Source organism: Priapulus caudatus, unplaced genomic scaffold (genome assembly GCF_000485595.1).
Source record: "Priapulus caudatus unplaced genomic scaffold, Priapulus_caudatus-5.0.1 Scaffold420, whole genome shotgun sequence".
In the NCBI taxonomy this organism is placed as follows: Eukaryota; Metazoa; Priapulida; class Priapulimorpha; order Priapulimorphida; family Priapulidae; genus Priapulus; species Priapulus caudatus.
The window spans coordinates 63,284-78,150 of record NW_014577481.1 but is presented as its reverse complement, the minus strand read 5'-3'; the positions used below and the strand labels follow the sequence as shown (position 1 = coordinate 78,150).

At 44.8% G+C, this 14,867-nt stretch overlaps 1 protein-coding gene across 1 annotated transcript in view; it reads right to left on the bottom strand.

Moving 5' to 3' along the window:
• Positions 1-13,614, bottom strand: part of LOC106810214 — a 45,632-nt gene extending 32,018 nt beyond the window's left edge. The window contains exon 1 of the mRNA XM_014813498.1: positions 13,371-13,614. The gene's annotated coding sequence lies outside the window, so the exon portion shown is untranslated. The remainder of the gene's footprint in view (positions 1-13,370) is intronic.
• Between the last annotated feature and the right edge of the window lie 1,253 nt (positions 13,615-14,867).

The window sequence follows — 14,867 nt, the reverse complement described above, 5'->3', positions numbered from 1 at the left end:
AGAGAGAGAGAGAGAGAGAGAGAGAGAGAGAGAGAGAGAGAAAGACCCTCTTCGGAATCTTGCATTATTCATGACATTGTGCTTCACTCTGCTGCTGAGTTGACTGGCCGTAAATCTAGGGCGATAAAGAGAATCCTAAGTGGACTGGTCGCGCTAAATAGATGACAGAGCGGAGAGTGTCAGACGGGACTGTGTGTGTGTGTGTGTGTGGTGAGACGTGGCAAAAACCATCATCTTCCTAAACCACAGATTAAAACCCATTACATAGCTTTCGCAGAATTTCGTCCAGCCCTTTAAATTCGCGAGACCAAACGCATGCCGCATCATATGTTTTTGTTTATAGTGTTACAGTAATCCGAAAATCATCTTTCTCTTTCATCTTCAGCTGTTTTCCCGACGGAACGAGTATTTTTTCACGGATGAAGATGATAAAAAACTACTGGAATTTTCGCATGCATATAGTAACGAAAATTAGGCACGACGGGTGTAAGCTTTTCTTGATGAATAAAAATATTTTTAAACATTTTCATGGTGTAACCTACTCACAACTAATTTGCTAAACTGTCACTCATAAAGAATGCGTCGTGTCACAATTACTACACCTACTACACTACACGTCACTATACACTATAACTAACGAAGTTTTAATGTCGATCACACAACCAGCTATATATAAACGGTTGACGTTTAAAGCAACGAGCAACTTAGTACACACACTGAAATCGAAAGGGAAAGAATCACAGTGGCTCGTTCTGTCCATGTTTGCCTATCCTCTCACCACGCCGAGAGTGCACATAGCAACGCAGCATCTCGTGCGGAATGCACGAGCGATCGGGTTATACAGGAGCACTGCCCGCGATAGATATATGGCTTCTTCCTACAATTGCCGCCGATCCCCCCTAGTCCGTCCGTCAGGCAAATATATTTTGTTATATATCCGCGCGCCGAGTGGGCCAACAGACGCGCTGTGTACTCTCACTCGACTTTCTCCTCCCGTTACACGTGTCTGTCCGCAGCCGATATATTACCGTGGTGTTCGCAGTGGTGCGCGGGCCGGCAGGCTGGCACTGGAATGCGTGTCCGCGCGTACACTGCGCGCCGCCATAGCGCGGATGTTTTGACTTTGCGCGGCCGCAGTTGTCAGTGTTCCCACAGATCGCGGATCTAGCTGCCGCGGGGGGTTACAATGGACCGCCTTCATGGAACCCGCGCATCTCGAACCCAGCGTGCGATGCAGTACGATGCAGTACGATGCAGTACGATGCAGTGCGATGCAGTGCGATGCAGTACGATGCAGTACGATGCGGTGCGATGCAGTACGATGCAGTGACAAATATCTTCCTATGACAAATATTGGCGAGTCAACTTCGTTCCGCTTTACAGCTCAAATTCACTGCTTGCGTTCATAATAGCGCTCCTAAACTCCTATGATGCGCACAACACAACAATATTTGTCATAGGAAGAATCTTATATCATATCTATAGTGTCATAGGAGAGCGTATATGCGTATGTCGCATTTGTCATAGATGCTAGCAGAACAGGCTGATATATACGGTCGCCGTATTAGCGAACTCCAGCCCCGTGAACGGCTGATGGTTCGGAAAACACTTCCAGCCACATCCACCCCATCACGAGGGTTTACGCCCACGCGTGGAAACGAAGGGAAAACGGCCGCGTGGTTGTGCACTGAAATATGAGCAAACGATGTCCATGTACTTTTAAACTTAAGTATTATGTTTTAAATTTATGCAATTAAAAGAATTCGTCCGTATAAAATCCTCGATTCATATTAAATACAATAAAAATAGTGGGTTTCTAGATTATGGATGTGCCATGAATATGACAACACTGTGACGTCATTGAGACAGTTCAGGAATCCATGTTTAACCCTTCTCTTAAGGGTCAAAAGGTTATCAGACACTTACTCTTTGCACGTCAGTGGAAAGCACATTTCATGGTCCTTTCAATAAAGTGATAAAGATGGTAGGTCAGCGCTGAAACAAAAAAGTTTTTCACTCTGTCCATTAGGCCATGTCTTCAGAAAATGTTTGATATCTGACCTTTTCCCCACTGCCCTTTGACATGTGACCTCCAATTTCGCACTGGTTATGGGATTCCTGCACATCACACTTATACACCGAATATAAAAAGCATAGGTCGAGCCGATAATTAAAGGCATAATATTTCCATCGATTATGCAAAGTTGACGAATGCTACAGTAACTGGCACCTTGCGTAGTTAATAAGTACATTACCTTATAGCCAAACGCGTATTAGTTTGTCCAATATCACTGCTAATTACTAAGAAATGTTTAATTGAAATCCGTAAATTCGGTAATCTGGCGCCAACGCTAAATTTATTGCCAACAAAATAAGCATCGATTTCGGTTCGGTGACCTCACATGTTGCTACAGGATGTTGAGCATCGAATTGTTTGTCCCGGGTAAATTGTTTGCCTAGTGACGGCAGTGACGGCATATCCTTTTCACATATTATATGTTGCTTGTAATCTCAAGATCTTCGTATATTCATTTATTCCCGAATCCCAAGAGTAAAACCATAACGTACGGAATGCGCACTCAGACCACAAGGATCGAAATCACTGACGGCCGAGCATACGTGCGAAAATGTCCGGTGCACTATAATCTGTATGACACCGCCTCGCCGGTTACGGCCGGTTACGGCCGGCATGGCGGGTTGTAACTGTCAACAACGGATTTATTTGACCGCGGATTTCAATTGGATATTTCTTAGTAACCAGCAGTGATATTGGACAAACTAATACGCGTTTGGCTATAAGGTAATGTACTTATTAACTACACAAGGTGCCAGTTACTGTAGCATTCGTTAAAATTGCATAATCAATGGTCGTCTTATGCCTTTAAGTTTGTGCCGCAATTCCGTATTTCCTCCTATACCTTAAGTTAAGGGGGAAATATTCCCCCTCCGTTTACATATCTTGACCTTTGACCCTTGACTCCCAAATTTGTCATCTTGAGCCCTTTTCACGACCCCCCCCCCCCGACGTCCCGAATATCGTGACCGTACGTCGAGCGGTTAAGATTTGTGCTCAACTGTTGACGGACGCACGGACGATCATGCGATTCTACAAGCTGCATCTAACGTGAGCTAATAATAATAATAATAATAATGTTAATAATAATGATGATGATGCGTAATTTGATTTCTATAGACTTTAATTTGATATGACGGCAGAAATGAGGGATAGAATCTGGGATCAATAACAATCCGGTATCGACCTTTTCGTTTACACATTTCCCGCCAATATCTTTCTACCCATCACAACTCCCACGGCGTCTGCTCGGCGTGTCCCTGTAACCGCTGCTCTCTGTTCATGAACTGCCGCTGCTAGTACTGCTACTACTCTATTTTCTATTGCTAACTGATTTCCCATTACTCGAACGCACCTTAAGCAAATAAGCACCTTAGCAATAAGGTAACGGAATTGGGTTTAGTGCGCATATATATTTATATATATATATATATTATATATATATAATTCACAGAGATTGCGCTTTTAATGTTAGACAGAATGGTATCGCAAGATGCTAAAGCGCTAGAGTTATAACATCATATATATTGATAAATAATTAATGGTCTTTCATGATCAGCGCTCAGATCACGTTAGCACCGTTTGATATACGATAATTCCTCAAATAATTTATTTATATACGTAATAGCGGTCTCCATTTACTGATATGAGATCCTCGACATATACTAACACAAAGAATTTGAATGTGCATTTTTCCTCAATAAAAAAATAATATAAAAACAAAACAAAATAACAATTAAATAACACAAGCGTGACGGTATAAGTTGAAACTTCATCGGTGTTCGCAGTCCGCTATACAGTTATTACCAGCGAACAGTCGAGCGTATATAAACCAAATATCCCGCAGCATATCATCCTGCTGCTCGTTTATAACCAAATACACATATTCGCATATAGCCGTCGGTGTTGATTCAGCGTAGTCATAATCAAGGTATCGCGCACATCGCACAAGTCAAACACTTGTCTTGTTCAATCAGTAACAGAAGCCTATGTACGCGCTCGCCTCCCTTTCACGCGACCAGACGCCCTTTATACTCTCGTGTTTTCTGATATTTACTATCTACTAATTAGACACAACTATATATATATATATTTTGATTAGTTCCGTCAGCCTATAATTATAGACTTCTTGGAACGAATCATAACTTGAACGAGTTTAAACTAGGAAGTCGCGATCAATCCCGGCATACAGTGCGCGAGCGTTTCTTTTTTCTCTCTCTCTCTCTCTCTCTCTCTCTCTCTCTCGCTCTCTCTTTCATTCTTCGCTATTTTCTGTCCAATCTCCGGTTAGATATCGCGAAGAAGGAACTCAGATCGGAGTTTTCCCCCGTGGGGGCGATGAAGGCGAAGCAAAACACCAGCGGAAACTTCGGTCGCCGGTCATTGTGGGTAACTTTACCGGATTGATCGAGAAGAACCGATTGGCGGCACCACTGGTAGGTATAACGCAAGGCACAGGATACAAGCGCATACATACATACATGAGTCGAGCTAACAGCGAGTTTTAAGTCGTCAAATGTGATTTACGTGCACCCTTGTGTAGTCTGACTGTGTCTTTAGACGTAAGCCTAAGGGCAGCAGAAGCACAGATGCGACACCACGTATACCAGATACCCGTGGATGCTTTTGGTGCTCACAAATGCCTCTGAACGCACACACACATTCACACACAGTCTGCTAGGGGTCTGGTGTGACCTCGCGGTTTGTATTTGTTACGTAAAGTTGTATCGTCACCGGAGTCGATAGTTAATGGCAGATGACGACATATTTAATGCGCATATCTACGGAGAAGCTCGTGTTGGCTTTAGTTGGCGGCCAACGGTTGCGCATAGCGGTGGGCAACATGACGTCATGCTATGAGAAGTTACGTCAGAAATCGCGCTGCTCCTGATGTCATCGTCGCATCTTGTAATTCAATTCTATCGGAATGAAACGCGCGTAAGTGGAAGAATCGCGTGATGCGACACAGTTTTTATTTGCGAGTCTTTGAATCTTGATGACTTTTAAAATGATGCGCAGGTTTAATTAAACCACAATGTGTACGACTATTCAATGACAATGTCTATGACAAGTCAATTGGCTCGCATATTACATAGATTGCAAAAAAATATGCTTCGTTTAATTACATTTAATTTCCTAATAGACCCTGGATTTTCCTAATTAGTCTTTTACTAATGATCACTTTCAAAGTAATTATTCTTCTAATCGATATTAATGCGTCAATTCTGACAACAAGAACTTCCAGGAAATTTCTAGACGTTGTGTTTGATCCGGGTTCATAACATGCAGTTTGCATGTGTCTTGCGGGCGCCGCTGTTAATAAAGCGAATAGTGATATCCGTTCGGCTGATTGAGCTTGAAACTCTCCCTCTCTCTCTCTCTCTCTCTCCTCTCTCTCGCGCGCGCTCTCTCTCTCTCTCTCTCTCTCGCTCTCTCTCTCTCTCTCTCTCTCTCTCTCTCTCTCTCTCTCTCTCTCTATATATCTCTCTATATAAGCGCGTGGTCTCGTGGCAGCAGATGAAACATACGGTCGTAGAGTGTTCATCTATTGCAGGCCACTCGAGGCATGAACGAGGCTTCTGTCAATATAATCGTCTGCAACTCAGTTATTTGTTGTAAACCTATGGAGATCTCAGCACGGCAGCCATTGTGGCGTTTCTACGTGACGATTGCGCCATACGGCTTTCAAATATCCGAATACTATAGATACTGTGTGTTTTGGATGTCATCTTTATGGATGACACTACAGTCTCCAGAGACGTGTTACTCTTAAAAGTTGATTAATTCATGATCTAAGTCAGTAAATAACGCGATATCTTGGTGAGAAAATCGAATGGAATTTCACGGTTACCAACGGGCTGTCGGCTTTACAATAGCGGCAATGCTCTCTACTCTGTATACTGCCAGTCGAGCTTCGATCCGAATGTTAATATGACACCAGTAAAGAGGATTCAGGATTAAGCACAGCGCAAAGGATGCACCCATGACCTTTCAACGACGAAGTACACGTACGAAGTGCGCGCGCTTATAACGATAAATATGATTACGATGAAGGCGAACGATAACAGCTTTAATATCTGAAAACGTTTATGGCTTCCGAACTTGAATAATGGCCCAGAAATACAGCCGCGGGCGTTGCTACCCAGGAGACGGTAGATTACTGCTGCAAGGAGTCAGACTATTATGACTCTCTCACACTGCTGCGAGTCAAAATATCGGCTGTTCAGTCAGGATGCGCGCGGGGCTGATTCGTACGAGTGAGTCTCGCCCAGCTTAACATACCCACATTAAGAAACACGCGAGAATAAGAACATATACATACACTATACACATATACTATATGTACACTATACAGTATACACATATACTATATATACACTATACATATATACTATATTTACTCTAAACAAATATACTATACATACACTATACACATAATATGTATAGTGTATGTATAGTATATGTGTATAGTATATTATACTATACACATATACTAAACATAAACTATACACACATATATACTATACACGTGATTATAGTGGCCTAGCGATAGACTAGCTATGTTGATTATTATAATGGCGTCACAGCTGTTAATGGTTTCTCTCGTTTTGCCATGTAATGGATGTAACCAGAGAGACATGATACAAGATTGCGTGGCACAGCTTTGCTGTTGATCCTGAGCGCTGCGCGCGGATGAGACGCGCAGTTCCGCGGGATATGCGCACGCAACCGCGGGGATGTTCAAGTATGAAGCGCTGTCCGCAGTAGAGACGTGCGCCAAATTCGAGGCCCGGCGCACGTCGCCACAGCGGTCAGCGGATGGCCTGTAGTTTTAGAAGATAACAATGAAGACTTTGTTCTAAATAAGAACTATCGGCGGCTAAATAAGAGCAATATACAGACCTTTGAATTTCTTGACTACTCAGTCAAAGAGCTTGTTGGGCGTCCATTATGCAGAGCTTCCAATTGAAATGGCCCATACAATTGTCAAGTGGCATTGTGTTTTTCGGAACCCCAAAGAAAATGTCTCCCTCTTACATGCACCCCCTCCCTGATCAATCACGCATGCAGGCGTAAACAATAACAGAGATGAAATTGTGTTGAGGTTATGGCTCTTGACGCACTTGCATTGACGTACAACACTGATGAAAGCACAGGCACTTGGAACGTCTCAATAAAAATAAATCTTCACACAATTTTTCACAATGATCGACCGCCTGTGTGCTAAATAGGTGGACGTATGTGAAACATATACGGTTAGTACTTACTGTGACATATCCTTGACTAACTGACACCCCTAAATTGGTAAAATGTTCCATGCACATTAAGAAATGCTGAGAAATTACGAGGTTATCATCGCAGAACTCCCGCCACCGCCCATCCTGATGTCACAAAGCTATATATAAACAAACACGCGTGAGGTGCGTGCCTCCGATATCCATTTCGAGGCCCGCTAAACCAAGCATAAAGCGCGCGGGCAAGACGTCACACACACAGCTATACTTTTATTGGCTAAAACAATCGAGTAGCGCAGTTAGGGATTTTCAGAATTATTTAATTTTAAGAAAAACTTCAATGTTAAACGAATGACGCACTCGTTCACTTTCGAAAGCGGGTAAAAATGCCTAATTTTTCCACTTCGGTGCGAAATGCATCGGCCGGGCCTTTCATTATTTACGAAAAGCAAACAGTCCGCCAAACACCTACACGCAGTAACGGGTCACGTCGTTGACGCCCCATTCATGCCCATCAACGAAGAAGACGGGGCCTATTCTGATTACGGAAATGCGAAAATGCAACAGACGGACGTAGCGCAGTGCGCTAAACAGTGTGTTATTTTTGTATTTGTGCCAAACTCTATCGTAGGAAACAGTTCTAGCGTAGCAGAATGCTTTAGTTCCCGAGATCGGCGATTTGGTGGTCCAATGGGTCCCCATATTTAAAAATATAAAACACTGGTGCGGCGTAGGCTGTGATTGGAAGACACAAAGTGTCAATCTTCGGCGCGCCTCGGCATCATGGCCGCATCACGCCCAGAAGTAGATAATAAGGACTTTTCCCTATTATCTACTTCTGATGTAACCTAGCTATTCCCGTGCATGGCGTGGCAGCTTTACTTCCACCTCGCTTACCCAGTGGTAGATGTGTTCCAGCCATAGAAATAAAACTAGATATAAGACTAGTAACACCAGTGTTTCTATATATTTTCATGGTTCCAGCGCATAAACACGTAGTAGTTTAGACATGTATCGTATCTTGGTTGATAGCCTCACACTAGTGTACTTTCTGTTAACCTATTATTTTACCAGCGTAGTTTATTTATTACGGGCGTATATTCCCTTACCCAGTGGTAGATGTGATCCGGAGCATAACTACGTAGTTTTAGATACGAATCGTATCCTGGTTTCCACTCTTCTTCTGCTCGGGTCACTACGCTACACTCGACCTAGCCACTGCAGCACACAGGACCTAGCGCGGTGGTTGAAAGCCTCAAGGTTTCCAGGTCTACAGGGCTCTAGTAATAGCGGGGCATTTCAGAAGATGTCGCGTAGTTTTCACTCTCACACCAGTGTACTAACTGTTAACCTATTATTTTACTAGCGTACCGACTCCGCACCCGTTATTTTACGGTCATGTACTCGATTACCCAGTGGTTTCAGCGCATAACCATGTAGTTTTAAGCATCGTACCCTGCCTTCCACTCTCACGCCATTATACGTTCTGTTAACCTATTATTACACTAGCGTATCGACGACTCCGCACACATTATTTAATGGGCGTGTACTTTCTATTTACTCGCGTTACCTCATGAGCCTACTCACTACTTCCCGCTCACGCCCCTGGTCAACCCACTGCTCAGCACAGTACCGTAGGCTTAGCAAATGCCTAGGTGGGGGGGAGGGGCAGTGACGTGTCCAGGATTTCAAGGAGGGGATGAGAAATAGGTGTGGGGTCTCCCCCAGAAAATCTTGAAAATGTAGATCGTAGGAGATGGTATTTGAGGCACTTTTAAGTACGTGTACAGCCTTCATTCTGACTACGACCATTCTCTTTTAGTAGAACAATTTATTATATTGTTTTGCTTCAAAATCTAGGGGGCAACTGCCCCCCTTGCCCCGGATCGCGTGTATGAACCCGCTAACCTTCGACCGATTTCGATCCAATTGCTACGAATCCGAGAATGCGCTCTCGCTAAAAAAATAACCAACCACCCGCCTGACCAGTAGGTGGCGCGACGTACCAGTTTGTAATCGAGTCCCTTAATATAGAAAGGGACTCTATATAAAGGGGGTCTATATAAAGGGGGTCTATATAAAGGGGGTCTATATAAAGGGACTCTAGTTTGGAAGTGTTAACGAGGACACATGTCTTTTAATAAAAAAATATTAAATGTTATCTTAGCTTCTTTTTTCCGGACGAAACTGGAATGTTTTTGTTAAACACTATACTGTTTGAAAGTGGTAAAATTAGTAGGCTTAGAGCGTAAAGTATGGTGTTTTACAATAGAACTTTCGTGGTAAATCGTCAACCCCTCATCTCAATTCTTCATAGTCCCGCCTCTTGTGTTTAACATAGCCGGCTGGTGGAATTTTTTTTTAGCGAAACCGCGCTTCAATCTGCTGCTCTAATTGCGCTACAATTTTATGACGTCGGCGTTCGCGTTTATATGCGTAATTTCGTCGGCAGTGTTTATTCGGGCGACAAATTGTCTTTCCTTTCGTGCATGACCTTATTCTCCCTCCCCCTCCTTCCCGCACCCGCGCTCGAGTTAAGCTATGCGCGTTGGTAAGCGTTTCCAACAGCAAACACAGAATCCTAAATGAACTCGCCTGACACGCGTCCAGGCGCGCGCATATACGCATGCGTGCCGGCCCGCGTTCGCGATTTCTCGCGTTACATAAGGTTTTTCGCTTGCCGGCCGCTCGCCGGCCGCTCGCACATGTTGTTTATATTTATTACACGCGAATGCCGTGAGAAAACACAGTCTGCCGAGGCGATAGCGTAGCCGCGGCACCCTGCACCGCCAGAGCGCCTCCCGCGCTGCCGACAGACGCGGCGGGCGAGGATGGACGATCGAGGTAGGCGATGTGCTCACTTGGCAGCCGAGTTGTAAGCGCTCAGCGTGATGCCAGACTGAGCGCAAGTTCCTCGCAGGCCATTCCGCTGGTTTGAATTACTCCGCTGCTGCCAATGCCCTCTTCCTGCGACTAGCTAACCCGCCGTCGTGGCATTCTATGTAGATGCGAGCAAGTACCGTACTGAAAGCTCCCAGGATGTGTTGACGACGCATTGCTCGTGAAAAATGCGCGCGTTTCGTCGGTGCGTGCGTGCAAGCGAAACCGAACTGAAACTGAACGTTGCGCGCGCTGTCATCGTTAATAAACAGGGAGCGTGGCGGCCTGTCATCCCCAGGTGCCGCCGCCACCGCCGCCGCCGCCGCCGGAGGTTCTGCTCCGTACGTTGACTTTCGCACGGCCATTCACTTCCCCATCCCTCTCCTCTACACAGACACGCACACGCACACGCACACGCACACGCACACGCACACTCACACACACACACACACACACACACACACACACACACACACACACACACACAAACTTCTGCTGCGTAATATAAATAACCTACATACTCTGCCGCAGGCTATGAACTTACGTTATTGTGCGTACGACGCGTTTTTTTTCACCGTAATTTCTGCGACGGAAAATCCTAATATTAAGGGATCCTAAGGGATAATCCTAAGAGATTGTGCACGCGCACCGTATTATTTCACGAGTTCACGTCTTACGTTACGTCTACGTACAAAATTTGTACTTGCTAATTTTATTGATGGGCTTAGAAGTAGGTTAGGAGTAGGATTAAAGGTAGGGTTATTTTGGAGTTATAGTTAATAGGTTAGGCTTATTGCTATAGTTATGGTTATAGATAGTGTTAGAGGGTATTTTTATGGTTATGGGTAGCCTTACGGGTTAGGGTTAGGGTCGGGGTTAGTGGTTATGGTTATTGTTAGTGTTAAGATTAGGGTAGGGAGTTATCATTAGAGTTAGTAAGGCTATAGGGTTCATGCTTAGGAATAGAGTCGGAATTGAGGTGATGGTTAGTGTTATGGGTAGCCTTATGGGTAGGGTAATGGTTAGGGTTATCGATGTGGTTATGGTTATGGTTAGAGTTAGGGTTAGCGATGTGGTTATGGTTAGGATTAGGGTTAGGGTTATCGATGTGGTTATTGTTATGGTTATTGTTAGGGTTAGCTATGTGGTTATGGTTATGGTTATTGTTAGGGTTAGCTATGTGGTTATGGTTATGGTTAGAGTTAGATTTCGCGATGTGGTCACGGTACTAATTGATGTTCCGGAGTCCTAAACTGAACCCGAGCGGAATTCAAGTCACTGGGTCCGAGCGAAATTCAACTTACTATAGATCTGAACGAAATACGAGTTATAGAAACTAAATCGAGCTGCAGGGGCAAATACATACAGAAAGCATGCCGGCAAGCCAACCGAGCAGAATGTCTTCGATCGAAACATGAGAAGCCTGCTGGTCTCCGGCGGCACATCACCGCTTTTACTCTTCCGTATTGCGACACCGAGCAGTGCATATTGATTCCTCTCGTGCTTTCCTTCCTTCGTGTGGGTGGCTGGCTGCACGTACAAGCGCCGGGGGGAAGGGGGGGGGGTTCCGTCATCCGAAAGGAAGAACGAAATGGAAAATCCTACCCGAAGGGAGGGTTGCATGCGCGCAAAGTCCTTCCTCGCCCACGTTAACGCATATGCGCGATTTCCTGCGTTGGTAAAGGTTAAAAAGCGCCCATTCTCGCGCTCAGCTATAGGCGTATCGATAGCCGATATAGGCGACAATTCCCCCCCCCCCCAGTGCATCGCCTACTTTGATTCCACTTATATTTCACATCTCATCGCTAGCATCGTGGTCGTCGTACTACCTAATCGATATAACACACGCGCGGAATACATAAATAGCTCGGTACATATTTGCCCTGTGCTAGAGTCCGATAGACAATAAATACGCACGTAGAGCTGGGTGGATGGGAACCCATCGTGCGTGTCGAAGCAAAGTGTTGTGCGATCCAATCGATGGAAAGTGCACTGACATATCGGAGTAATCGGATTGGAGTACTCATCGGAGTAATCACCGAATTTGTCCTTGTGAAGATTAGTGCTGACTCGTACGGTGGCCCCCTTATAGGAATTAAAATAAGACAATGGTACTACTAGATTCAAGATTTAAAACTAGATATTAGAGTTATTTTATAACCCACGTGAAAGTTGTCAGAAAAGCCACAAATAGTTGTGACGTCAGATGTCTTAAATGTAATTATGTCTTAATGTAAGTGACGTGACATGTATATTTTAGACATTCACCAAAATTTTTAAACCGACGATAGTCAAGCATATTAATGATCATTCTGAGAACAAACCCCTCAGTACATTTAATTAGATTATATTCAACAGCTTCTTAATTAACGATTATTAGCATCAACGAGGCGAACTGTTGACAGCAAAAGCGCGCGTGTTCGAGGAACCCTTAACAAGTGTAGAAGGCGTGCGAAATCTATCAGAAGCTTGTTACGCACGCCGGACGCGTGCTGCTCGACCGAAATCACACGCAGCGTGAACGCGCTAAGTAGAGAATTTAGCGTGAGACGCGCCTAAAGCATTTAAACAGAGAAGAGATGACCACGCCAAAGCATGCATACGTCTCTAAATGTCCGTCATGACAAGAACCCCTGCGCCCCACATATACGCGCACACACACACGCGCGCACGCACACACACACACACACACACGCACACACACGCGCGCGCACACACACACCCGCGCGCACACACACACACGCACACACACGCGCGCACACACACACACCCGCGCGCACGCACACGCACACGCACACGCACACGCACACGCACACACACACACATGCACAGACACACACGCGCACACACACACGCGCACACGCGCGCGCACACACGCACGCACGCACGCACGCACGCACACACACACACACACGCGCGCGCGCGCGCGCGCGGTCGGTAATGGCGTAGGCCGAGGTGGCCTTGAGAGAGATCGTACCTGCGCCGGTTACGTAGCAGACGAACGCAAAGGTGCCCCCCGACAGCACACGTGACGAAGCCGTCAATCATATGCAACCCGGCATAACCTAACAATGAACGCAGCTTCAGCACCCACGTGATCACCGTAATCAGCGTGTTCGTCATCATGCAGTCATTATTCATACGCCGAAAACCAACTATATTAACGATTCCGTTTCACTTACCTTGAAGAGTAGACCCAGTAATACCCAGAGGATCTACATTCTCGATGTTGTTTAGAATGTCATTTGATCTCAAGCAGTCGCCCGTGGAACTATAACAGTAGCTTGCTTGATCCGTATCAACATGCAAGCCATCCAGAGAGAAGCTGTAGATATAATGCCGTAAGTATTTTTTAAGCGCGCATCCGTAGAGCCGAAAACACACGACAGAATGTTCGAGCGTCGAAGAGCTGCCAGGCCACGATCACATCTGTTGCATCGGTGTTTGTATGTATGTGCTTCACGCATAACTGACGCCTATCAGCTGGTGGCGTTTGAAACGCGCCTCTCCGAGCGAGGGATGCTGGGGTCGCGCACGCGCAGTAGGCGGCTAGCACGCACGACGCAAGAGTCGTAAGCGCAAACGCGCGTGTGAAATGTGAAAGACCACGAGGAGATTAGAAATGTAAGGAAATCCACCGATTTCTCTCTTTATTCGTCAGAATTAATTAATCAACTATGAGATATGCGTGCCTCGTGCGAATCGTGGAGGGTAACAATGGCCTCGCAATCTCGTATCTACGCAGGCACTTTTTTCCATCGACAACTGCTCATGTGACAAGAATTTGCTAACAATGCAGGCTGATACTGTACACTGTTACATCTCACACTTCTATGAGTGTGATTACATCATATCTTATCACATATATTCACACACATGTGTTCAGGCTATTTAACGATAGCAGATTCCTACACTCCTTGGTCATTGAAATAGAAATGATATTCAAGTATATATGCCTACGCTAACAGGTAATTATCGCTATGGACATCCTATTTATATTACACGAAGTATGAAACACTATAGAAAACCATGTAGAATCTGTTTTACGCAGAGGATTTACAAACGTGCACGCGTCGCTTTTCATATTTAATATCACGTTATCGTCATGTTTTATGTAGGCCTACGTATGGCGTAAGTTACTCAGTTGAATGATTTCGATTATAATTGACGAGCATCGGAATGATAATTCAGCAGTTTGATACAATAATATATCATATCTATCTATCTATCTATCTATATATATATATATATATACGATGGCGAATACGCTACATTATGTCGGCAATAGATCCTAATTTCTTGGATCGCGAATGACGTCTGATCAATGAGAAAGTTATCACCGAAATCAATAATAAACCGATCACGCCGATCGAAATTAATATGGCGCCCGCTGCTGTCGGTGTGCAGGGTGATATTTCTTCACGGCCAGCCTTGCGAATGAGAGCGACCTTTGCTGTAAAAGAAATGCGAGAATGACGCCAATTAAGAAAGAATTATTGTCGTACTGATTGATACCTATTCTGTAATGCGGCGCACGATTTTCTGCAAGTGTCAGTTGATCATTATAGCTTAACGATGGTCTCTTTATCTGTGGTTCTGTAGCTTTAGTTTCAATTCTGTATTCTTTTAGTGATTTAACTATAGTTCGGTAGTTTTGTTTTAGCTCTGTATTCTTTAGT